This window comes from Myotis yumanensis, unplaced genomic scaffold (genome assembly GCF_028538775.1).
Source record: "Myotis yumanensis isolate MYYU_CA2020_CCGP unplaced genomic scaffold, mMyoYum1.0.hap1 SCAF_20, whole genome shotgun sequence".
Taxonomy (NCBI): Eukaryota; Metazoa; Chordata; class Mammalia; order Chiroptera; family Vespertilionidae; genus Myotis; species Myotis yumanensis.
The window spans coordinates 12,725,857-12,752,767 of NW_027223771.1; the positions used below are offsets into that span (position 1 = coordinate 12,725,857).

General features: G+C 48.2%; 1 protein-coding gene and 2 non-coding genes across 3 annotated transcripts in view; 1 reads left to right on the top strand and 2 right to left on the bottom strand.

The window, feature by feature from the left end:
* Window positions 1-26,911, top strand: part of LOC138998567 (zinc finger protein 551-like) — a 191,858-nt gene that overhangs the window by 36,392 nt on the left and 128,555 nt on the right.
* On the bottom strand, window positions 9,564-9,673 carry LOC138998756 (U6 spliceosomal RNA). The gene has a single exon (XR_011469256.1). It is a non-coding gene; the product is annotated as a U6 spliceosomal RNA (small nuclear RNA).
* LOC138998739 (small nucleolar RNA SNORA74) lies at window positions 14,747-14,949 on the bottom strand. The gene has a single exon (XR_011469240.1). It is a non-coding gene; the product is annotated as a small nucleolar RNA SNORA74 (small nucleolar RNA).

A 26,911-nucleotide genomic window follows, 5' to 3' on the forward strand; every position in this document is an offset into this window, starting at 1 on the left:
TCAGGTAATTGCGACACTTAACATGGAAAGCCACTCTATTGACACAGCGAAGCATAAAAAAAAGCCGAGACAAAAAAACAGGCCACAAAGGACAGAACGGGAGGAAAGCAGGCTACTGGATATAGAATTCAAAACCACAATTTTGAGGTCTCTCAAGAGGCTTCTAGAGTCTGTCGATAAACTTGATGAGATGTACAGGAAATCTAATGAGACCCTCGATGGTGTGATAAGGACCAACTAGAAAGTAAGCATACACTGACTGAAATAAAGAATATTATACAGACTCCCAACAGCAGACCAGAGGAGTGCAAGAATCAAGTTAAAGATTTGAAATGCGAGGAAGCAAAAAGCACCCAACCGGAAAAGCAAAATGAAAAAAGAATCCGAAAGTGCGAAGACAGTGTAAGGAGCCTCTGGGACAGCTACAAGCATACCAACATCAGAATTATAGGGGTGCCAGAAGATGAGAGAGAGCAAGATATTGAAAACCTATTTGAAAAAATAATGACAGAAAACTTCCCCTACTTGGTGAAAGAAATAGACTTAGAAGTCCAGGAAGCTCGGAGAACCCCAAACAAAAGGAACCCAAAGAGGACCACACCAAGACACATCATAATTAAAATGCCAAGAGCAAAAGACAGAGAATCTTAAAAGCGGCAAGAGAAAGAAACTCAGTTACATACAAGGGAATACCCATACGACTGTCAGCTGATTTCTCAACAGAAACTTTGCAGGCCAGAAGGGAGTGGCAAGAAATATTCAAAGTGATGAATACCAAGAACGTACAACCAAGATTACTTTATCCAGCAAAGCTATCATTGAGAATTGAAGGCCAGATAAAGAGCTTCACAGATAAGGAAAAGCTAAAGGAGTTCATCACCACCAAACCAGTATTATATGAAATGCTGAAAGGTATCCTTTAAGAAGAGGAAGAAGAAGAAAAAGGTAAAGATACAAATTATGAACAACAAATACACATCTATCAACAAGTGAATCTAAAAATCAAGTGAATAAATAATCTGATGAACAGAATGAACTGGTGTTTATAATAGAATCAGGGACATAGAAAGGGAATGGACTGACTATGCTTGGGGGGGAAAGGGGTGTGGGAGATGCGGGAAGAGACTGGACAAAAATCATGCACCTATGGATGAGGACAGTGGGTGGGGAGTGAGGGCGGAGGGTGGGGTGGGAACTGGGAGGAGGGGAGTTATGGGGGGGAAAGAGGAACAAATGTAATAATCTGAACAATAAAGATTTAATTATCAAAAAAAAGAGCTTCACAGATAAGAAAAAGCTAAAGGAGTTCATCACCACCAAACCAGCATTATATGAAATGCTGAAAGGTATTCTTTAAGAAGAGGAAGGAGAAAAAGGAACTCTTACCATTTTCCACAGCATGGATGGAACTAGAGAGTATTATGCTAAGTGAAATAAGCCAGACAGAGAAGGATAAATACTACATGATCTCACTCATTCCTGGAATATAATGAACAACATAAACTGATGAACAAGGACTGATCCAGAGACGGAGAGGCATTGATTGGACTGTCAGGCCTTGGAGGGAAGGTAGGAGAGGGTGGGGGTGAGGGGGAAAGATCAACCAAAGGACTTACATGCAAGCATATAGGTCTAACCAATGGACACGGACAATGGGGAGCTGAGGGCATGAGCTGAGGGGGGGGTTTAGGGGGTAACGTGGGTATAAGGACACATATGTAGTATCTTAATCAATAAAATATATATTAATAATAATTAAAAAAAATAAAAATATATATGTTGTATTGACTTCAGAGAGGAAGGGAGAGGGAGAGAGAGATATTAACATCAATGATGAGATAGAATCATTCATCATCTGCATCCTACATGCCCCCTACTGGGAATGGAGCCCACAACCAGGGCATGAGCCCTGAGGGGGACTCCATGCATGACTTCCTGGTTCATAGATCAATGCTCAACCACTGAGCACACCTTTCGGGCAAGATGATATTATTTATTACATGTGTATCCTGATTTGTTTTCATTTATGGTGTATGCATTTCACTATATCTATAATCACTATCCCCCCCATTTATTAAGGTAGTGTTTATTTCTCCCAGCTTTATTGAGAAATAATTGATATACACCACTGTAAAAGTTTAAGGCACACATCACAATGGTTTGATTTGCATACATTGTGAAATGATTACCACATTGGGTTCAGATAACATCCATCGAAGATGTGACAAACAAAAATTGAAATCTCTAATGCAATTTGAGGTGTTTTTTTTTCTTCAAAGTCAAACCTACAATTGTTACTATTGCAAAAAAGAGCTTGTACTTGGAACTAAGTGCAGGATGTGGTGTGTCTGCAGGCTGGGGCACTTGACCCTTGTGCCTGTTCACATGCAGTTCCTTTCTCCCTCCAGAGTTCACATGAGGCTGGGGATGGATGTGCTGCCCCTACTGGACAAGCTCCCCAGTCCGACTTCCCACCACTGAGTGGCAGAGGTGAGAGCCCACTGTGTAAGGCTGTGGGGCCTATAAAGTTCGGACCTCACTTTTGTCTCGGCGGGTCTGGTGGTGACCTCAGCATCAGCGTGCGCAGAGCCTATGCTGGCCTCTGGGGTGTGCTCTGTGCGGGTCCAGCTCACGCATGGCTCCTCTCCCCCTGAATCTCAGCCACCTTCCCAGTCCTTCTGCTAGAAGCTCTGGTTCTCTCAGAACCTTAGACTCTTCTCCCCCCATGAGCTGTGTGGTAGCTTCATATTACAGGATGGCTTTCAGGGAAAACTGGCAAGAGAAAAAGAAGAAAAAACTAAGCAGGATTCCCCCCAATACTTTGGAGTCCAGGGCCCCATTTTCCCAGGTTCTCGTCATAGATGGGCTTTTCCTCAGCATTTGAGGGGCTTATACACAGGCCATGGCTTTAGAGCCCAGTCAAGAGAGAAGGGGGAAGGGTCCAGTGTAGCCCCCACTCTGACTCCGACAGGCCCTTGGACCAGGCCTCTCTGAGTCATTCCTGTCCTGCTCACAGTGCAGGGATAAGACTCACTGCCTTCAAGACAAATCAGCTCACCACCATGCTGGTCACTTGTCAAGTTCTCACTTCTCTCCCCACTCAGCCCACTGCTGCTCTCTCTGGAGTCCGCAGTTACTATTCTCCCTGAGACCGTGGTTGTCATCACTGGGTGGACAGCTGGCCATTGACCTGCTCCATCTCGGTGGCTCCAGAATGATGTGTTTTCTTCTTTTGAGAAGAAGAATAAAGAGCAAGAATATGGGTCTGGACAGCAGGTAGCCTTTCTGTAGAAAAACATGGACAGTGAGTTATTTCAGTCACAGTCCTTTGAAGTGCTATGTGGATTGGCATGAGGTACTTTTATTTTATTATTCTTTCTGGATGTTCTTCCTGGAGGTGACTGAGTTGGCTGGCTGCACAGGTACAGGAACAAGAGGGTGAGTGTGCTGTCCTATGTGCCAAGTAGCATGGAGTTTGTGCTGTTCTGCATTTCTGAGCCTCTCTCACCATGTGAGTGAGGTCTGGCCAGAGGCAAGGACAGCCATGAGTGGCTGCTCCCAGGCCATCTTGACACCACTCGTCTGTGCTCATTGCCAGCTGAATCTGCAAGCCAGGGGAGCCCTGGAGCCCTGAGTCACTGTGTGGAGAGGATGTGCTTTGGTGGCCCCCTGGCCCACATCATGGACCAAAAAGAGCAAGATTTTATGGGGTACAGACAATGAAAAGGCCTTCATGGCAGCCCTACATCATTACCCTAATGATACAGGTTTTGATGGACAATTAGAAACTCCCTACTTGACCACAGAGTAAAGTATCAAACCTTTAGTGAGTGACACTCTGTCTCTCATCTTCGTTTAACCCCTTAAAAATGGGATGTGTTGATTTCACTCACCAGCATTACTTCTTCCATCTCGCAATCAGGTTGACAGGAAAATTGGAGCCATCTCTGGAAGGAGAGAGCATATGAAGACAGGGTATTATTTTTACCTTAATTTTAAGCACCACTCTGTCGAGTACAAAGAGAAAAATTATTTATTTTCCTGACTTTTAGCAGAGCATAGGTGTCTTTTCTGCAGTTGAGATCTGTAGATGATTAAAAGGCACGTGCTTCCAATGACAGTGCTGCCTTTCTTGATCCTTGTCCTTGGGTGGCGTCACTCCTGGGCCCTGGGCCCAGGTCACAAACAAGACACCGAGAAGTGAATCTGCTCTGTCGACAAGACCCTGGCCCAGCGTTCCTGAAATGGCACCATAGGCCCATCCTTGTCACTTGGTGAATGTGGTTTAATGAAGCAGGGGGTCACTGTGGGAGGATTGCGCTGCCCATGTTGTGTTTTGTGAGATGCTTAAAAGGTTTGAAGCTCCTTTAAGAAACCAGGTGGTACAGTGAAGGAGCTGCTCCCCCTAGTGATCGCCTTAGAAACGGCTGAGACACAGCAGCTGTACTAAAGGCTGTGGAAGCTCCGTGATCGGAGGAAAACGTAGCTGTGTAGGTCACTGGTCTGGATGGTGGCCCTCAATCCCACTGACCACCAGTTCCTGTGGGTAATTCCTTATACTCAGCCCTGACCCCAACTGGACCTGCAGGACCAGATTCTGTGGGGCAAAACAACCAAATCTGGGTCGCCCCTTTTATTTTTTAACCTTTAAAAAATATAATTGTAGATTCACATTATTTGTAAGAGATAATGCAGAGGTGGCCCATGGAATCTGACCTGTTTTCCCTCAATAATATCTTATAAAAATCTCACAACCAGGATATTGACAGTGGCCCAACCACCCATGTAGGGCGAAGAGACAACAGCTCTACCCAATTCTCCTGCACCCAGGAGAGTGCCTTCTATTTTTTGTATACTTTTATCACAGTAATTTATACACAATGTAATTTACCATTTTAACTATTTCAGAGCGCTGTCCAATGGTGGTAAGTACATTCATATTGTTGTGCTGCCCTCACCATCATCATCTCCATCACTGTTCTCATCTTCTCCAACTGAAGCTCTGTCCCCACTAAACAACAACTCTGCATCCACTCCCCCAATAATGATACCCTCCATCTTACCTCTGTCTCTATGACTCTGATGGCTCTAGGGATGTCATGTGAGTGACATTTGTCCTTTTGTGATTGGCTTATTTCATTGAGCCACTCAGGGTCCATCCAGGTTGTAGCATGTGTCACAATGGCCTATTTTTCTAAATTGAATATATTGGGGTGAGATTGGTAATGAAATCATGTAGCTTTCAGGTACACAGTTCTATAGTACATCATCTGAATGTTGAATTATGTCTCACCGCCCTCCCCCCACCCACCCCCCCGCTCCCAGGTCAGGTCTCCTTCCATCACAATTTATCCTTTCTAAACCCTCTTCTACCCACACCCCTCTCACTCTGATAATCACCAAAATGCTGTCTGTGTCTATAAGTCTTTTCTTTGCTTAATCCCTTCACCTTATTCCCCTAGTTTCCCAACCTCCCTCCCCTCTGACAGTTGTCAGTCAGTTTTCTGTATCTATGAGCCTGTGTCTATTTTGATTGTAGTTTATTTTGTTCATTAGATTCCACATATAAGTGAAACCATAAGGAACTTGTAATTCTCTGACTGGCTTACTTCACTTCACTTAGCATAATACTCACCAGCTCCGTCCACGCTGTTGTAAAAGGTAAGATTTCCTTCATTTTCTTTCTCTGTGTGTGGGTGAGTAGTATTCTGTTGTGTTAATGTACCACAGCTTCTTCTCCACTCATCTGCTGCTGGGCCCTTGGGCTGCGGTGAAATCTTCACTATTGTAAATAATGCGGCAGTGAACATAGCATTGCATATATCCTTTCCGATCAGTGTTTCAGGTTTCTGCAGATATATTCTCAGAAGTGGAAATGTTAGGTCTATTTTTAATTTTGGAGGGAACTTCATACTGCTTTTCACAGTGGTTGCACCAATCTGCATTCTTACCAAGAGTACACGAGAGTTCCCTTTTCTCCACATATTCACCAGCACTTGATGTTTATTGATTTATTGATGACAGCCATCCTGACAGATGTGAGGTCATGCCTCACTGTGATTTTAATTTCTATTTCTGTGATGATGAGTGATGCTCAGCATATTTTATTTGTGTAATACTCATGTGCACATCCTCGTCGGAAACGTGTCTATTTAGGTTCTTTGCTCATTTTTAAATTGGATTGTTTAATTTTTTCTGATATTGAGTTTTGAAGTTCTTCATGAATTTTGGATATTTAGCCCTTATCACATGTATCCTTGGCAAATATGTTCCCCCATTCTGTGGGCTGTCTTTTCATTTTGTTGATGGTTTCCGTTGCTGTGCAACAATATTATAAAGTGATGTAGTCCCATTTGTTAAGTTTTTCTATGAAAATTTATAGCCTTTACTTTCTTCTAGAATTTGTACATTTTCAAATCTCATTTTAAGTCTTTAGTGCATTCTGAGTTTATTCTTCAATGTGGTGTAAGAAGGTAATCTGCATTCATTTATTTTTCTACATTTCCAATTTTCCCAACAGCATTTATTGAGTAATCTATCCTACAACATTGTATGTTCTTGGGTCCTTCGTCAAATATTAATTGACCATAAATTTATGGGTTTATTATTTCCCAGAAGGCACAGGTCACCTGCACAAGGATGACACAGTGATTTCCCAAACCCTAGTCTCCCCTCAGCCAGCCCATGTCCCAACACCACAGCGCAAGTCCTGGCCATCTCCCGCCTCCAGCAGCCCAAGTCCCAACACCGCCCTCCCCCCAAGACCTAGTCCCGCCAGTCTCCCTACCCCCCCCCAGCCCAGTCCCGCCCTTCTCCCTCCCACCCCCAGCCCAGGCCCGCCCGTCTCCCTCCCCCCCCCCAGCCCAGGCCCGCCCATCTCCCTCCCCCCCCCAGCCCAGGCCCGCCCTTCTCCCACCCCCCCCAGCCCAGGCCCGCCCGTCACCCTCCCCCCCCATCCCAGTCCCGCCCTTCTCCCTCCCCCCCCAACCCAGTCCTGCCCGTCTCCCTCCCCCCCAGCCCAGTCCCGCCCTTCTCCCTCCCCCCCCAGCCCAGTCCCGCCCTTCTCCCTCTCCCCCAACCCAGTCCCACCCTTCTCCCTCTCCCCCAACCCAGTCCCGCCCTTCTCCCTCCCCCCCCAGCCCAGGCCCGCCCTTCTTCCTCCCCCCCTAACCCAGTCCCGCCCTTCTCCCTCCCCCCCCCAGCCCAGTCCCGCCCTTCTCCCTCCCCCCGAACCCAGTCCCGCCCTTCTCCCTCCCCCCCACCCAGTCCCGCCCTTCTCCCTCCCCCCCCAGCCCAGTCCCGCCCTTCTCCCTCCCACCCCAGCCCAGACCCGCCCGTCTCCCTCCCACCCCAGCCCGGTCCCGCCCGTCTCCCTCCCACCCCAGCCCGGTCCCGCCCTTCTCCCTCCCACCCCAGCCCAGGCCCGCCCTTCTCCCTCCCCCCCCCAACCCAGTCCTGCCCGTCTCCCTCCCCCCCAGCCCAGTCCCGCCCTTCTCCCTCCCCCCCCAGCCCAGTCCCGCCCGTCTCCCCCCCCAGCCCAGTCCCGCCCGTCTCCCTCCCGCCCCATCCCAGTCCCGCCCGTCTCCCTCCCCCCCAGCCCAGGCCCGCCCTTCTCCCTCCCCCCCAACCCAGTCCCGTCCTTCTCCCTCCCACCCCAGCCCAGGCCCGCCCTTCTCCCTCCCCCCCCAACCCAGTCCTGCCCGTCTCCCTCCCCCCCAGCCCAGTCCCGCCCTTCTCCCTCCCCCCCCCCAGCCCAGTCCCGCCCGTCTCCCCCCCCAGCCCAGTCCCGCCCGTCTCCCTCCCGCCCCATCCCAGTCCCGCCCGTCTCCCTCCCCCCCCAGCCCAGGCCCGCCCTTCTCCCTCCCCCCCAACCCAGTCCCGCCCTTCTCCCTCCCACCCCAGCCCCGGCCCGCCCTTCTCCCTCCCCCCCCAACCCAGTCCCGCCCTTCTCCCTCCCCCCCCATCCCAGTCCCGCCCTTCTCCCTCCCCCCCAACCCAGTCCCGCCCTTCTCCCTCCCCCCCCCATCCCAGTCCCGCCTTTCTCCCTCCCCCCCAACCCAGTCCCGCCCTTCTCCCTCCCCCCCCAACCCAGTCCCGCCCTTCTCCCTCCCCCCCCAACCCAGTCCCGCCCTTCTCCCTCCCCCCCCAACCCAGTCCCGCCCTTCTCCCTCCCCCCCAACCCAGTCCCGCCCTTCTCCCTCCCCCCCCAGCCCAGGCCCGCCCTTCTCCCTCCCCCCCAACCCAGTCCCGCCCTTCTCCCTCCCCCCCCCAGCCCAGTCCCGCCCTTCTCCCTCCCCCCCCCAGCCCAGTCCCGCCCTTCTCCCTCCCCCCGAACCCAGTCCCGCCCTTCTCCCTCCCCCCCCGACCCAGTCCCGCCCTTCTCCCTCCCCCCCAACCCAGTCCCGCCCTTCTCCCTCCCCCCCAACCCAGTCCCGCCCGTCTCCCTCCCCCCCAACCCAGTCCCGCCCTTCTCCCTCCCCCCCCAACCAGGTCCCGCCCTTCTCCCTCCCACCCCAGCCCAGGCCCGCCCTTCTCCCTCCCCCCCAACCCAGTCCCGCCCTTCTCCCTCCCGCCCAGCCCAGTCCCGCCCGTCTCCCTCCCGCCCCATCCCAGTCCCGCCCGTCTCCCTCCCCCCCAGCCCAGGCCCGCCCTTCTCCCTCCCCCCGAACCCAGTCCCGCCCTTCTCCCTCCCACCCCAGCCCAGGCCCGCCCTTCTCCCTCCCCCCCCCAACCCAGTCCCGCCCTTCTCCCTCCCCCCCCAACCCAGTCCCGCCCTTCTCCCTCCCACCCCAGCCCAGGCCCGCCCTTCTCCCTCCCCCCCCAACCCAGTCCCGCCCTTCTCCCTCCCCCCCCATCCCAGTCCCGCCCTTCTCCCTCCCCCCCAACCCAGTCCCGCCCTTCTCCCTCCCCCCCCAACCCAGTCCCGCCCTTCTCCCTCCCCCCCCAACCCAGTCCTGCCCTTCTCCCTCCCCCCCCAACCCAGTCCCGCCCTTCTCCCTCCCACCCCAGCCCAGGCCCGCCCTTCTTCCTCCCCCCCCAACCCAGTCCCGCCCTTCTCCCTCCCACCCCCAGCCCAGTCCCGCCCTTCTCCCTCCCCCCGAACACAGTCCCGCCCTTCTCCCTCCCCCCCCCGACCCAGTCCCGCCCTTCTCCCTCCCCCCCCAGCCCAGTCCCGCCCTTCTCCCTCCCACCCCAGCCCAGGCCCGCCCGTCTCCCTCCCACCCCAGCCCGGTCCCGCCCGTCTCCCTCCCACCCCAGCCCGGTCCCGCCCTTCTCCCTCCCACCCCAGCCCAGGCCCGCCCTTCGCCCTCCCCCCCCAACCCAGTCCTGCCCGTCTCCCTCCCCCCCAGCCCAGTCCCGCCCTTCTCCCTCCCCCCCCCAGCCCAGTCCCGCCCGTCTCCCCCCCCCAGCCCAGTCCCGCCCTTCTCCCTCCCCCCCAGCCCAGTCCCGCCTGTCTCCCTCCCCCCCCAGCCCAGTCCCGCCCTTCTCCCTCCCCCCCCAGCCCAGTCCCGCCCGTCTCCCTCCCCCGCAGCGCGAGCCCACCCTCCCCCACCCCCCGCCCAGGAAATATGGAATGCTTCAGGAATTTGTGTGTCACCCTTGCGCAGGGGCCATGCCAATCTCGTCTGTATCATTCCAACTTTAGTATATGTGCTGTTGCCGAGTCGAAGACTGGGCTTTTTATTCAGTTCCGTACTATATTTCTTACTATTGCCTTGTAGTATAGTTTGATATCAGGTAGCATGATTCCTCCAACTTTGTTCTTCTTTCTCATGATTACTGTGGCTATTGGTTTGGTTTTCTTTTATTTGTTTTTGTTGTGTGTGTGTGTGTGTGTGTGTGTGTGTGTATTTGTTTATGTGTTGGGGTTTTTTTTGTACATCCATATAAATATTTCTGATATTTGTAGTCGCTCTCTGAAGTACGTCATTAGACATTTCAATGTTCTTAATTCTTCCTATCTTAGAACATCATTTATGCTTTGACTTATTTGTATCTTCTTCAACATCTTCCTTCCATCCTTCCTTTCTTTCATTTTCTTTCTTCTTTCTCTCTTTTCCTTTCTTACTTCTTTCTTCTTACTTACTTCTTTCTTTCTTTTCTTCTTTCTTTCTTCCTGCCTTCTTTTTTCTTTCTTTCTTTCTACATGATATTTATTATGTTGACGTGTATTCATTCCATTCACCCTTTGCTGAGAGTTGTTACAATGAATAGGTGCTGTGTTTTGTTGACTGCTCTTTCTGCATCTATTGTTATAACCATGTGATTTTTTATTCTTTATTTTGTTTATGCTGTATCATGTTGTTTATGAGCAGATACTGTACCAAAGTTGCATCCCTGGAATAAATCCCACTTCATCATGGTTGTGTCATCTTTTGAATATATTACTGGATCCAGTTTGCCAATATTTTGTTGAGGATTTTAGCATCTACATTCATCAGGGATATTGGCCTATGCTTTTCTTTCTTTGTAAAGTCTTATTCTGATTTGGGAATTAGGATAATGCTGGACTCATAAAATGAGCTTGGGAGTCTTCCCTTGCCTTGAGTGTTTTGGAGGAGTTTGAAGAGAACAGGTACTAGTTCTTCTCTGACTGTTTGATGAAATGCACTGTGAAACTATCCAGTCCATCACCTGCGTTGGTTGAGAAGTTATTTTTTCTTTTAATCCTCACCAAGGATATATTTTCCAATGAATTTTTATTTATTTATTTATTTTTTTTTTAGAGAAGAGGGAGTAAGGGAGGGAAGGGCTGAGGGAGGGGAAATAGAAAGAGAGAGAGACATCAATGTGAGACACACACATCAAATGGTTGTCTCACACACACCCCCCTCAACAGAGGTCTGGGGTGAATCTGAAATCCAGGTATGTGCCCTTGACTGGGAATTATTCCCATGATGCTTTGGTGCATGGACCATAGCTCTAACCACTGACTCACAATCGCTGGTGCTTCATTGATCTCTTGTTTGTTTTTTACTGTTTTGTTTATTTCTCCTCTGATATTTATTATTTCCTTTATTCTTCTTACTTTGTGGTATCTTTGTTTTTCTTTTGCACTAGTTTCTCTAAGTGTAAAGTTAGATGATGTATTTCAGATGTTTCTTGTTTCTGGAGGTAGGCCTGTAATGTTATGAATTTCCCTCTTAGGATTGCTTATGCTGTGCTCCATAGAGTTAGGATTGTTGTGCTCTCATTTCCATGTGTTTTAAGGTATTATTTCACTATTTCCTTGATCTCATTGTTAACCACTCATTGTGTAGTAACATGTTAATTAGCCTCCAAGACTTTCTCTGTTTTACAGTTTTTTCTTTCTTTTAAATCCTATAATTACTCATTTTTATTGTGGTCAAATAAATATGAGATTTAGAGTTTTAACCACAGTTAAGTATACATTAAGTATATTGACAGCAATTCTCACCACCATGTATCTCCCGATTTATATATATTTTGCTTTTCATTGATTTTATTTCTCTGTTAATAAATTTATCGGGGCAGGGTGGTTTTAGGTGTGTATCATTCAGTAATAGATCACTTGTAGATCAGTTTTTTCTAATTCTAGTTTTATATAGTTATGATCAGAAAAGTTTCTTGATATGATTTCAATCTTCTTAAATTTACTGAGACTGTTTTTGTGCCCTAACATGTAGTCTATCTGGATAATGTGGAACGTCCACTTAAAAAGAATGTATATTCTATTGCTTCAGGGTGAAATGCTCTGAAGATACCAATTAAATCCATTTGATCTAGTGTGCTATTTAAGGCCACTCTTTCCTTCTTCATTTTCTGTGTGGAAGATCCAGCCATTGATGCCAAGGGGGTGTGAAAATCCCCTACTATGACTCTCTTATTGTTGACCTCTCCATTTATGTACATCAGGATTTAGGTTACACATTTACTTGCTCTGATGTTGTGGAAACACATGTTTGCAAGGGTTAAATCCTCTTGTTGGATTGCTCTCTTTATCATTATGTGGTAGCCTTCCTTATCGATCAATATAGCCTTTGTTGTTGTTGTTGTTATTTTTAAACATTTTCCATTGGTTTCTCACATAGAGGAGGGGAGAAGGCCAGAGAGTTAGAAACATCAGATCAGTTGCCTTCTGCACAGCCCCTACTGGGGATGTGCCTGCAACCAAGGTACATGCCCTTGACGGGAATCGAACCCGGGATCCTTCAGTCTGCAGGCCGACGTTCTATCCACTGAGCCAAACCAGTTAGGGCTATAGTCTTTGTTTTAAAGTCTATTTTGTCTGCTATAGGTATTACCTCCCCAGCCTTTTTTTTTCTATTTGTATTTGCATGAAATATCTTTTGCCATCTCCTTGCTTTTTGTCTGTATATCTTTCATTCTGAGGTAGGTCTCTTGTTGACTGCATATATATGGTTATTGTCTGCTTATCGATTCAGCTGCCATGTCTTTTAATTGCAGCAGTTAAGCCACTTACATTTAAAGTGATTATTCATAGATATGTTTTATTCTTTTAACTCTGATTCCCTTTGATTCCTTCTTGATAGTTCTTATACTAATGGTTTGGTGGTAATACACCTCTTTTTCTGCTTCTTGTCGGGAAGCTCTTTATTTCTCCATCAATTTTAAATGATAGCCTTGCTGAGTAGAGTAGTCTTGGTTGAAAGTCCTAGGTTTTCATTACTTTGAATATTTTGTGCCAATTCCTACTGCCATGGTATGTTTCTGTAGAGAAATAAGCCGACAATCTTATGGGACCTCCCTTTTAGGTAACTGACCATCTTTAACTTGTTGCTTTTAAAATGTCCTGTCTTTTATCTTTGTCCTTTTAATTATGACGTGTCCTGGTGGCGGGCCTTTTTGGGTTCATCTTCTTTGGGACTCTGGGCTTCCTGGACTTGTGTGTCTCTTCCTTCACCAGGTTCTGTCATTATTTCTTTTAATAGGCTGTAGTCACTTAATCTCTCTTTTCTCCTTGTACTCCTATAAGGTGGATGTTGTTCATGTTTCCTATTGTCCCAAAAGTCTCTTAGTCCTCATTTTTAAAGTTTTCTTTTTGATGCTTTTGTCTTCTCTGACCTTGTCTTCCAAATCACTAATTTGATTCTCTGCTTCATTCAACTATTTATTTTCTGTAGTGTATTCTTCATTTCAGAGATTGTACTCTTTATTTCTGACGGGATCTTTTATATGGCTTAAATGTTCTTTTTCATGCCTACTACCAGTTTTCAAGTCCCACTGATTTCATCCACTCTTTGCCTAACTTCTATTAACATCCTTACAACCACTTTTTTTAAACATGCTGTATCTGGAATATTGCTTGCCTTCACTTTGTTTAGCATTTTCTGGGTGTGTCTCCTGTTCTTAAATTCGGGGCATATTTCTTTGCATTTTGGCTGCCTCTGTATGTTTGTTTCTTTGTATTAAAATCCAGGTCTTGGTAGTGTGGCTTTGTGTAGTAGATGTCGTGTGGAACCCAGTGGCAAGGTCTTCTTGATCACCTGAGTTGAGTGCTCCAGGGATGTTCCGTGTGTGTGACGTGAACCTTCCTGTGGTAGTTGATTCATGATGGCTATTGGCCCATGCATGTATTGAGTCGATGCTCAGGCTAGTTGGCTGGGACCACAGTTACCCTGCCTACAGCGTAGTGTATGAGCTGCTGACAGGTGTTGACCAGGTGGAGCGCAATTCATCTCAGCAGGTTATGGTGCCTGCCTAGATCTCTCTTTGGATATGCCTCTTGTGAGGCTAATTGTATCCTGCTCTGATGTGCTCTGAAGCTGGCCACTGGGCTTGTTGGTCCTGGGGCTTCCTGGGAGGGACTCTGGTGCTGAACAATGTCAGATGTTTTAAGTGACTGGCGCAGGGCAATCTATTTGGATCTACAAAGCAATTCACAATTTGTGACAGCCTCTGCTGAGGCTGAGTGAGCACCGGAAGGTCCAAGCAGAGCACCAAAGCTGGCTTTTACTAGCATTGAGCCTGGGGACAGGTCAGCAAAAGTCCCAGAGCACACCACATTCTGCCTCTCTGTCTGCCTCCATCTGCTGGGTACCTGTGAGTCTCAGTTAATGAAAGAGTCTCTGGAAGCACTCAAGTGGCATGAGGTAGGTTCTCAGGGAGTCCCCAGGTAGAGGTGAGTGGTGTTCACCAGATTAATGCAGGTTCAAGCTCAGTGTCAGTGTTGGGTGTGAGGCCACTCAGCAAATTCCCCATTGTATACCAGGTCCAGCTGCCACCCGCTGGGTCCTCACACATCTTTGAGCAGTGTACAGAAGACACAGACCTAGCATTGTTTGTAGGAGGGGAATGAAAAAGTCAAAAGAGGCTGCTTTCCAGGATGAAGATGTCTGGGATCTGTAGTCTGAGATCAGCCGTGTGAGCTGAAGGGCTTTGCAGAGGGTCTGTGCATTCTCAGAGGCCAGAGAACTGCTTCCTGTGGTGGATGATTCATGGGTCCCCTGGGATGCCACAGGGGAGCAAGAGCATGGCGGATCATGCAGGTGTGATGTCCTCCTCAAGTAGTGAAAAGTAGAGTCCCCTCATGGGTGGCTGATTTCAGCAGATTCATCCCTCCATTTCTATCCTAAGAGAACTGGAGCTCTCTCCAGACTCTGACCACATGCACGCTCATGGGCTTCCTGAGCAGCACTATCCCTGCCTTCTTTCTTCACGGCTGGATGAGCCAGGCTGGCTGGAGTGTAGGGAAGGGAGGATAGAGGTCCGTTTGGTGGGTTGAAATGCTGTTAGAACCTTTAAGGCTTAAATTTATTTTTCCTGTGTCTGCTCCCACACAACAACTGAGCAGCCAAAGTGCTGCTTAGCTCACTCTCAAGGAAGCACAGTATTGCCTTGCACCAGTGCCACGCGTCAACAGAGCAGTGAAGGGAGCAACTGGAGGAAGAAGACAAGGCGTTCCTCTCCCAGCGGTGTAACACCCTCACAGGCATGATTCTGTCTGGAGAGCTGACCCCTGCTGGAGTGCTTAAGGCTTTTAGGCACAGAGTGAAATGATCTGATTTATATTTTTTAAAGATCACTCTGATTTTCATTTTTATTTGTATTAAAAATTGTTTTACTAATTTATTTTTTTTCAATTAGGGATGACATTCAATATTAGTTTCAAGTGTACAAAATAGTGGTTAGACATTTATATAACATATAAAGTCATCTCCTGATAAGCTTAGAATAGGATATCTTTGAAAAGGGTATTAATCCTATTCATGCGGGGTCCACCCTCATAACCTAAGCAACCTCAGAAGACCCACTTTTTCTTTATTTTTAATCAACCTTATTTGGGTGACATTCATTAATAAAATTGCTTCGGTCAGGCATGCAATTCTATAATGCATTATCAGTATATTGTATTGTGTGTTCACTGCCTCCAAGTCAAGTCTCCTTCCATCATCATTTATCCTCCCTATGCCCTCTTCTCCCTCCCCCACCACTCACCCAGCAACCGTTCGCCCCACTCCCCACATGCCACCCCCACCTGCCACCATAAACTCCACTCCCCTAGCTCCCACCTGCCACCTCATACCGCACACCCCACACATCCAGCCCCCATCTGCCTCACCGCACTCCACACCCACTGCCCCAACCTGCCACCCCAACCCCCCACCCACCAGCTCCCATCCCCCACCACTATCCCTCACCCCTACCTCCCACTCTTACTCCCCAATACTACCCACCATCCACCACCCTACATCCCACACCCCACACCACCCACCCTCACCTCCTACTCCCCACCCCCCACTCCCCACCTCCCTTCCCTGTTTGTGATTTGACATTTGAAATATTTGAGATGTGTCTTGAGAGCAAGGGTAGGATGTAGACAGATGAAGAAGATGAGAATGTGCTTCAGGTACAGAGAGTGGACACGCAGCCTGGAGGCAGGAGAGACGAACACTGGAGAGACCAGAGCATATGCCCCTCAGATGCCTGTGAGTGAGGGGTCGGGGCAGGGAAACAGAAGACCTTCCATGGAGGGAAAGGCAGAGGGATAAGGGCACCAACCACAGCGTGGTCAGAGCAGGGGAGACAGCGGCCCCTCCATGAGAAGGCAGGGCAGCGGGGGTAGGGGACCATGGGAGGGGGCCGATAGACAGGTAGGACAGGGAATGCTGGGAAGGGGCAGGGCTGGGGAACAAGGGCCCCACCCTGGGGAAACAGGGGACTCTCCAAGGAGGGTCTGTTTCCCCTGTTACCTATCTCTACTCCCATGTCCCCCCTTCCCTGGCCCCTCCATGGATGGTGCCCTCACCCCACTATCCTGCTCAGACTATGTGGGGTCCTTTGTCCTCCCTGCTCTGCTACTTCCATGGAGGATGCCCTCTCCCTGCTGCCCTGCCATCTATTTAAGGACATGTGCCAAAATCCTTGCTGTCTCAAAGTAGGGTTCCCTATCCCCCGAGTCTCTCCCCTCCATGAAGGATTCTCTGTTCCCTCTCCTGTAAGACCTGTCCCTCCATGTAGGTTTCTGTCTCCTCCCTGCCCTTCTCCCTCAAACAGGGGTTCCCTTTCCCCAATGCTTGCCCCATACAAGTAAGGTTCTCTGTCCCCCTGCCCTGCCCCCTCCATGAAGGAAACCTTCTCCTCCCTGCCACTCCCACTCAACGTGGGGTTCTCTACTCCCCTGCCATGCCCCGTCCATGGAGGGTACCTTCTCCTCCATGCCCCTCCCCCTATAGTTGGGATTCCCGTTCCCCAGCCCTGCTCCAAAATGGATAGATCTGTCTCCTCCCTGCCCTGCTCTCCCAAAGTGAGGTTTCCCTTTCTCCTGCCCTCCCCCTGCATGGGGTTCCCTGTCCAATTACCCTGCTCCCTCCCCATAGAGGGTTCCTGGTCTCCCCTCTCCTCCCTGCCCTGCCCCTCTTTCATTGGGGTTTCCTTTACTCCTGCCCTCCCCACTGCACGGAGGGGTTTCTGTACCCACTATTCCGTCTCTCCCTCCAAGTGTAGTTCCCTGTCCCCCAGCTCTAACTCCTTTCTGAAGGGTTCCCTGTCCACACTGTCCTGTCCCCCTGCCTGTAGGTTCTCTGTCCCCTTGCACTTTCGCCTCCCAGGAGGGTTCCATGTCCCCATGCTCTGCCCCTCCATGAAGGTTTTTCTGTCTGCTGCTCTCCACCCTGTATGGAGAGTCCCTTCTATTCCATGTCCTACTTCATCCATGGAGGGTCCCCTTTTCTCCCTGCCCTGTCCCCTCCATGAAAGTTTCCCTCTTCCCCTGCCCTCCACCCTTTATAGAGTCCCTTCTCCTCCCTGACTTGTCCTCTCCAAGGAGGGTCCCCTCTCCTTCCTGCCCTGTCCCCTCCATGGAGTGTTCCCTCTCCTTCCTGCCCTGTCCCCTCCATGGAGGGTCCCCTCTCCTTCCTGCCCTCTCCCCTCCATGGATGGTTCCATCTCCTTCCTGCCCTGTCCCGTCCATGGAGTGTTCCTTCTCCTTCCTGCCCTGTCCCCTCCATGGAGGGTCCCCTCTCCTTCCTGCCCTCTCCCCTCCATGGATGGTTCCCTCTCCTTCCTGCCCTGTCCCCTCCATGGAGGGTCCCCTCTCCTTCCTGTCTTGTCCCCTCCATGGAGGGTTCTCTGTCCCCACCCCGCCCTGCCGCCTCTATGGAGGGCTCCCTGCCCCACTTGTCCTCTAGCCTCCATAGAGTGATCCCTATCCCCACTGTTCTGCCCCCTCCCTGGAGGGTACCCTCTACTCCCTGCCCAATCCCCTCAAATGAGGGTCCTCACTTTCTCTTCCCTCACTCCTCCATGGAGAGTCCCCTCTCCTCCCTGACCGGCCAATTCATGGAATGTCCTGTGTTCCCCATCCCCACTGCCCTGCCCCATCAATGGAGAGTTCCCTGTTCCCCACACCCCCTGCACTTCCCTCTCCATATAGAGTACCCATTCCCACTAACCTTCCCTTCCATGGAGGGTCCCATCTCCTCCCTGCCCTTCTTTACCATGGAGGTCCCTTCTCCACCCTGCTCTTCCTCTCCATGGAGGGATCCTTCTCCTCCCTCAACTGTCCCCTTTATTGAGGGTCCCTTCTCCTCCCTGCCCTGCCCCCTCCATGGAGGGTCCTTTCTTTTCCCTGACCCGTCCCATCCATAGAGGGTCTCCTCTCCTCGCTGCTGTCCCCTCCATAAGGGATTCCCATCCTTCTACAGTCCCCTCTCCATGGAGGGTCCCTTCTCCTCCCTGACCCATGCCCTCCATGGAGGGTCCCCTCTCCTACCAGCCTTGTCCTCTCCATGGAGTTCCCCTCTACTGCCTACCTGTCCCTCCATGTAGGGTCCCATCTCCTCCCTGCCCTTCCCCTCCATGAAGGGCCCCCTCTCCTCTATACCTGTCCCCTCCATGGAGGGTTCACATCCCCCTACGGTCTCCCCTCCATGGTGGGTCCCTTCATTGCCCTGACCCGTTCCATCCATGGAGGGTCCTTTTGCTCCCTGACCCATCCCTTCCATGGAGGGTCCCAACTACTCCCTGCCCTTCCCCTCCATGGAGGGTCCCCTCTCCTCTCTGCCTGTCCCTCCATAGAGGGTTCCCATCCTTCTACAGTCCCCTCTCCATGGAGGGTCCCTTCTCCGCCCTGCCCTTCCTATCCATGGAGGGATCCTTCCCCTCCTTGACCATCCCCTCCATGGAGGATCCCCTCTCCTCCTACCCTGTGCCCCCATGGAGGGTTTCCTTCCCCCTACAGTCCCCCCTCCATGGAGCGTCCCCTTTCCTCCGTGACCCATGACCTCAATGGAGGGTCCCCTCTCCTCCCTGCCCTGCCCCCTCCATGGAGGGGTAATTGCCTCCCCTTCCCTGCCCTGCACTCTGTATGGAAGGTCCCCTTTCCCCTGCCCTGTCCCCTCCATGCAGGGTCTTCTGTTTCCCTGCCCTGTCCCATCACTCACAGGCTCTGCGAGGCATGTGCTCCGGTCCCCAGTGTTCATCTGTCCTGCCTCGAGGCTGTGTCCACTGTCTTCACCTGAAGCACATCTCACCATCTTCTTCTGCCCAAATCCTCCCGGACTCTCAGGACACATGTCAAATATCATTTCAAATGTCAAATCACCCAGTGATCTTTAAAAAATATAAATCAGATCCCCCTATTCTGGTGCCTAAAAGCCTTCATGCTGTGGCAGTAATTTCAACCCACACTAGGGCACTCTATGTGCCCCCTGCCTTCTGCTGTTCCCATCTAGCCTGGCTCTCCTTGCCTGGGGCACTGTCTCTCCTTTGGGGGTGGCTTCCCCAGGTCTCCATGGGGCTAGGTCTGTCTCAACAGCCATGTTTGAGTTTAAATATATTGGGGACCCCTTCCCTGAGCCTGCTTGGGAGTCACCCTACTGGGGAGCCCCCATCCAGACCTAAGGGGTACACCTGGCATTAGGTCACAGTACTAACAGAGGTCAGAAAATAAGACAGGTCATAGAGGTAACCTAGCAACCCTGCCAGGTCAGCCATGTGGGCCAACCTCTCCAGCTTTCTTGTGTTCTTGTTGTTGAAAATCAGTGAATAAACATTATTGACACCAACACACCCCAGACCTCTACAGAAAGCACAGGAGGTGTGGCTCATCACCAGGTCCTGGCCCTCCATAACCAGGTGTTCTTGACAGTGAAAACTGGGTGGGAGGGTGGGTCAGAGAAGCCAGGGAGGGACTCCACTTGAGTTGCTGGCTTTGAGGCTGGAGGAAGGATCAAAGGCCAACATGTTTGGGAGCCCCCAGGAAGCTGGGAGTGCCATTGGCAGGGACACAGAAGGGAACTGTCCCATAAGGAATGGGTTCTGGCACCTCCCCTTGAGCAGCCCCCACCCCCTGGAGGACTCCTGGGAGGAGGGCAACCCAATGAACTGCCTCGGGTTTCTGACCCACAGCACCTGAGATCCCACACTTTGTCCTGTGAACCACTGCATTTAAGGTCATTGGTCAGGGCACCAACAGAAATCCTTTGTGTCCCTGTGGCTCCCTAGTCATGTAAGCTCAGTCTGTTTTCTTCATGGCTCTTCCTGTCTTCTGAAATAAAGTGTTGGCTTGTTTCTTGTTCACCTGTCTGTCTCTCAGTCCCTCTCAGTGCCTGAAAGGTGACCTGTGAAGGCCCCGCCCCTGAGACCCAGGTAGACAGCACACACTTGCTGAGTGAATTCTTGCGCAAGGAGCTCTTTTCAGATTTCATATATTTTATATTTGTAATAAACCTGATTCATTAACAGGTACATACATATGATATCTTAATCCACTTTAGGACATCCCACATGAATTCAGAAAGTTTTAAAATATCTTATTATTAATTTTTTTTTTTTTTGTCAAAACCTGTGTCTCAATTTCTTATTCAGAAATGCAGGAGCTGCTTTGTGAACTGCCTCGGGGAGGAGAGGGTTCTGACTGCAGACCAGGTTCACCCCAGGGTGTTGCTCCTGTCCCTGGTCCTTCACAGGCCAGCCCTTTGGCCTCTGGTGGCCTTTTGACCCATGATTCGCCTTTACACCTCATCTCCTGTTCACCAGCCTGGTGTTGCTTCCTGCGTTGGGCACAGGGTGCAATATACAGATCCTGTAACATAGAAACCCACACCTGAAACCTGTATGTTCATGTTGACCAATGTCACCCCAATGGATTTAATAAATAAAAATATCTTTTTAAAAAACACGCATTACTTGTTTTGCAGATTGAAACTGGTTCAGGGAGATGAAATGACTGGTCTGAGCTTCCTCAATATTCCTACTGCCCATGGTTCTGAACTCAGCACTTTCTTGTCTTTCTCCCATTAGACTTCAAAGGTCCTGCCTCTTAAAAATCCAAAGAAGCTAAAAAACACGGCAGGAAGCCTCAAACCTCCTTTTGAATACAAACTTTAAATCAGCAGAGTGGAACATCTTCTCTATCAGTGTTTCTTTGCTTCTTTGTTCATTCATTTGCCAAATGTTTATTTTACAGACATTTCTAGAACTGACTTTCTCAGTAAGTGCCTAGGCCTGTGCTAGGACCAAAGTGTCCCCAGTGCTGAGTGGCAATTCAGCAATTACTTTTGAAGGTTTCTTTTTAAGAAATATATACAAATTCGGAAGTTTACTTTTATCACTAGATACTAGGAAGTGTTCTCTCCTCCCAAGAACCTTTATGCTATTTTCACAAGATCCCTGGTCAGTATCTGGTGAAAGGAAGCTCAGCTTATTTCTCAGAAATACAATAGCTGAAATCACAGCACTATGTTTATAATAAGAAATGTCGGAGTCGACCAAGATGGCGGCGTAGGTAAACACCGGAGACCGCTGCCGCAAACAACCATTTCAAAAATACAACTAAAAGACTGAACGGACATCACCCAGAACCACAGGAAGGCTGGCTGAAGAGAGACTCTACAACTAGAAGGAAAGAGAACAGCAAATCGAGGCTCAGAGGCGGCGCAGTGTGGAAAATACAAAGGTACCGAGGTGCGCGCGCAAAGCGGGCTGGTGGCTGAGGGCGCGGTTGTCGTTTTCTGTCGGGAGTGAGTCTCAGACTCTGGGCTCCAGATCCGGGCGAGTCTCTAGGGACCCAGACTCAAACGGGAGAAGCGGGATTACCCGGCATCAGTTGGAACCTGAGGGCAGCTTTCTCTCCGAGGTTTGCAGCGGCTGCCGGGGTTCTGAGAAGCAGAGCCTCTGGGAACGGGACTGAGCGTGGCCATAACTGCTCCCTCCGCCCGCCCTGTTGATCCCGCCCCGCCCAAAGCCTGCGCACAGCCATTTGCCGATCGCCTCAGGCAAAGGCTGGATTAGCGCCTCCCCAGAAGACAGACGTTTTCCGCACAGCTGATTCCTATAGCCAGTCGGCCTGAGGGTCAAATCCCTCTAGTGTTAACTACAACAATTAAGGCTTGGCTAGAACAAGACTGCGCACAGAGACCACAAGGGGGTGCACCAAGAAAGCATAAAAGATGCGGAGACAAAAAAACATGACAGAAATGGAGGATATGGAGCTAAGAATCGCAATTTTGAGGGCTTGCCATAAATTTGTGCAGAACCTCACGAAAACTAATGAGACCCTCGATGCTACAATAAAGAAATTAGAAAGTAAGCATACACGGACTGAAATAAAGAATATTATACCCAATAGCAGACCAGAGGAGTACAATAATCAAACCAAAGATTCGACAAAAAACACCCAATTGGAAAAGCAAAATGAAAAAAGAATCCGAAAGTGTGAAGATAGTGTAAGGAGCCTCTGGGACAGCTTTAAGCGGTCTAATATCAGAGTCATTGGAGTGCCAGAAGATGAGAGACAGCAAGATATTGAAAACCTATTTGAAGAAATAATGGCAGAAAACTTCCCCCACCTGGTGAAAGAAATGGACCTACAGGTCCAAGAAGCGCAGAGAACCCCAAACAAAAGGAATCCAAAGAGGACCACACCAAGACACATCATCATTAAAATGCCAAGAGCAAAAGACAAAGAGAAAATCTTAAACGCAGCAAGAGAAAGAGGCTCAATTACCTACAAGGGAATACCCATACGACTGTCAGCTGATTTCTCAACAGAAACTTTGCAGGCCAGAAGGGAATGGCAAGAAATATTCAAAGTGCTGAATACCAAGAACCTACAACCAAGATTACTTTATCCAGCAAAGCTATCATTGAGAATTGAAGGTCAGATAAAGAGCTTCACAGATAAGGAAAAGCTAAAGGAGTTCATCACCGCCAAACCAGTATTATATGAAATGCTGAAAGGTATCCTTTAAGAAGAGGAAGAAGAAGAAAAAGGTAAAGATACAAATTATGAACAACAAACATGCATCTATCAACAAATGAATCTAAGAATCAAGTGAATAAATAACCTGATGTACAGAATGAACTGGTGATTATAATAGAATCAGGGACATAGAAAGGGAATAGACTGACTATTCTTGGGGGAAAAAGGGGTGTGGGAGATGCGGGAAGTGACTGGACAAAAATCATGCACCTATGGATGAACACAGTGGGTGGGGAGTGAGGGTGGAGGGTGGGGTGGGAGCTGGAAGGAGGGGAGTTATGGGGGGAAAAAAGAGGAACAAATGTAATAATCTGAACAATAAAGATTTAATTAAAAAAAAAAAAAAAAAAGAAATGTCCTTTGCACATTGTAGCGAGGAAGAAAAACGTTTAAGAAGAAAAACGTTTAAGAAGAAATGCCAGATATAGTTACGGTTTTGTATGAATAAGGATAAGTAAGGATCAAAGTGGCAAATGTGCTCAGTATGTTACATGTGCAGAGGAAACATAGCTTATTCATTTATTTCTAAATGAACTTTCTCTTGAGTTCCCCACCAGAGGATAGAGGGGAGAGGAGCAAAAGATAATATTTAGCCCAATTTAATATCTGAGTTCAGCCTCATGAACTGAATCCTGTCTATAAATGAACCCAGTGCCTTTTCCATTGGTGTTATATGGGACTGGAGGCGGAGCTATTTTGTTGTTATGGCAACAGGGGCAGAGTCTTTGTATCTCCTATGGTCTCTTGGGGAGTAGGTAGCCTGGGTCCATGCCTGGGGCCCTACTCCAAGTTTACCTCTGGGGTTCTACTCACCCAGAGAGAGTGAGGACATGCAGCATCCTTCCTGGGGGCTCCCAGTCTGCCCCGCTAATCTCAGGGGAGCAGTCTACAGCCCTCCAATAGTAACCCCAGTGTCTGCGTGTCCCCCTCTCCCCTCTGAGAGTCCTGGCTGCAGAGGAGGGAATAGGAGGCATCTGCAGTTCTCTGTCCTCAGTCTCTTTATTTGTTCCCACAGTTACCAGAGCTCAGAAGGCGTTGCTGCTACTTCCTATCCATGCAGACCTTCCCTGATGGAAAATTCGACAACATTGAAAAACAGGGCACCTAAAGACTTTTCAAGAGTATGTAAGTGTATACAAAGTATTTGAGAAAATTAATTTTCAAATTCTCCATTTCTTTTAGGTGCTCTTTTCAAATTTGATCTGCCTGAGGAGTCATCTGTGATTTTGTTTTCCATCTCACCTTTCACAGTCTCTCCTCTCATTTTAGTAAAGAAAACCATGCATTTCCCACCTCCTCCCAGAAATCTTACCATTGTTCCTGGGTGTGACACTCTCCAGCCCTCTGGACTATGACTGCATGCCAACTAATCGCCATGGCATGAAGCCAACCCTATCTGAGAAGGAATTCTTAGGGTAATCTGAAGGCAGCAGGGAAAACAAAAGGCCAGACTTCAGAGGAAGTCGGAGCCTCTGACACTTCCAGCTACACAAATGTTAAACACAGCCTGACACCTGGCCAGACAGTGTAAAATCTCACAGTACTCAAAATGGTTGGTAACAGGGAAAAATGGATTATTTTGTTAAATAAACATCTGCATAATAAGAACTAAAAAAACCTAGCTTTCTCCCGTAAGTCAGGCACGTTACATGTATTGTTCTTATCCCACAATGGTCCCCATGTGCCTCCCATTTTAGAAAGCAGAGAACTGAAGACAGGAGGCCAGAATTGGTGGGGCTCCAAATCCAGCCAAGTCGGCTCCCCCACAACAAGCTGCCTCCTGTGTCCAGGAGTTTCCTCGTCCCCCCTGATGGAGAGTCGGAGCTTCCGTTCCTAAGACACATACTGGTGCTTTCATGAATTTCAACCAATTTCCAAAAGCACCAGTGGGAAAAGAATGTTTACGGGTAAGGACTAGCAATAGGGACACAGAAGAGACTCTCATTCAGAACAATTCGAGCACAGAAAACGTCTGACAGGTCTGCTTCCCAATAAATGAATGAATGCTACACTGGGCTCAGCGTTTAGACAGGTGTAGCTACAGAGAGAATCCAGAGACCGCTCAGCTGCTCTGTAGACATGGGAGCATCCTACGAATGACACTTGCCTTGACAACTGCCTTAGTGACAAGAATTATGCAGATGCTTGAGCAGATATACAAAACTTTATATAAATTGAAAAAAATTTTAGTTTTTTTTTTTAAGTGAATTACTGAATCTTCTGAAACGTATTTTGGCTTTTGCAAAAGTTCAAAAAATTCTACATTCTTTTTATAGTTTCTTCTTTTATTGATTTTTTTCTCCATAATATTGGAAAAAGATAAAAAATAAAGGTATATTGAAAGAAGAACATAAAATGCTCCATAATTTCACATCCCTCAGCTACCAGATAATAGTATAATCTTTTTCCTTTGTTTCATATACATATATGTGTGTGTGTGTGTGTGTGTGTGTGTGTGTGTATACAGTATAAAATTGCCAAATTTGGAATTATATTTTCAAATGTGTATATATATGTATTTATAAAAATATATGTATACATACTTTTTGCTTCCTCTTGTTCTTAAAATTATACCATAAACCTTCCCTCACATTCTAATAAAAGACTATTTTAATGGCTTTGTATTATTCCAGCATATGTTTAAATCACAATTCAGATAACCAAAATTCTATCACTGGACATTTCAGTTTTTTCCACTTGTTCAGCGTTATGAATAATAGGAAGAATCAGCACTTTCTAAAATTTTCTTCGTTTTTTAAATTAAAGGAAACTAATTTTAAAATAACTAGAAAATCCTGTGAGAATAGAACTGTTTTATTTTGCACTGCTCAGAAGAGTAGCCAGTAGCCACATATGGCTACTGAGCTCTTGATAGGTGGTTATTGTAACTTAGGAGCGTGATTTCTCCTTTTACTTCATTCTAAATTAGCCACATGTGGGCAATGACTACCTTATTGGTCAAAGCAGAACTTGAGAGCGCCGAATCCTAACCACTAGACCACCAGGGACTGTGGCACATATGATGAACCACATAAACTGATGAACAAAAACAGATCCAGAGACAGAGAAACATCTATCTGACCATCAAACCTCAAAGGGAAGGTAGGGGAGGGTGGGGGTAAGAGGGAGACATCAACCAAAGGACTTATTTGCATGCATGTAGGCCTCACCAATGGACACAGACAACAGGGGATTGAGGGCATGAGTGGGGAGGATGGGGAGGGTAATGTGGGGATAAGGACACATATGTAATAACTTAATCAATAAAGACATTTTAGAAAGACACACAAACAAACAACAAAGCAGAACTTGAAACTTGGGAGCTCAGTGCACTGCTTTGAGAATTTGCTTGTATGCAGGAATACCCCCATCTTGTGGTCTTTTAGAATATTGCTTCTGAAATATTGGGAACTAAGGTGTATTTGCAAATATAAGCAAGTATTTTTTTCGTGTAACTTCAGAATGTTCATAAACCATAAGAGTCATCTGGTAGATTACATAAATTATCTGAAAGTTTAAAGACTGGCGTGGCTAAAAGACAGTCAGCACACAGGGCAAATGAATTGCAGGGGACAGTAAATATTTAGAAAAACACTAAGAATAGAGTCACTCTTTTGATTGGGACACAGGGAGGATTTTAAACAGAGGGACCTTGGTATCTTCCAAGTCCAACAATATTACTATTTGCAGATAAGGCTCTGTATGGTTATTCCTAGAAATTAGTACAATTGGGAAATGATCACTTTTAGGCATTGAGGATATCTTTTTCCAAGAATGGCAAAATGTGAAGAGTTCCTGGAAGTTGGTTCATCCTTGAAATACCCTTGAAACATATTTTATTGGAGATTTATCCCTAAAGCACACTGCTTTGGGGCATGTTAACCAAATATCCAGGATGCTACTTTAGTCCTTCGGGCTCATCCTGAGCTTAGCAGAAGACATGGGAAAAGGGCAATACAGTGAGGCCAATGTACTTTGTGAAACAAGGCAGAACGGCCAAACCTCAAAATCCCTGAAACAAAGAAGGTAAATTATCAAGCATTGGAGAGCTAATCCCATAGCTAGTTACTGGAATTTATTTAGCCATATGTAAGTAATGAGCAGCAACTATCTTGTGATCTGTAATTATTGGGAACAATAACGTTTTTATAAGGAAGCTCAGTTTTTATTTGTTTTCGATGTCTCACATTGGCCTTGAAACAGTTCCCTGTTGCATTAGAAGAA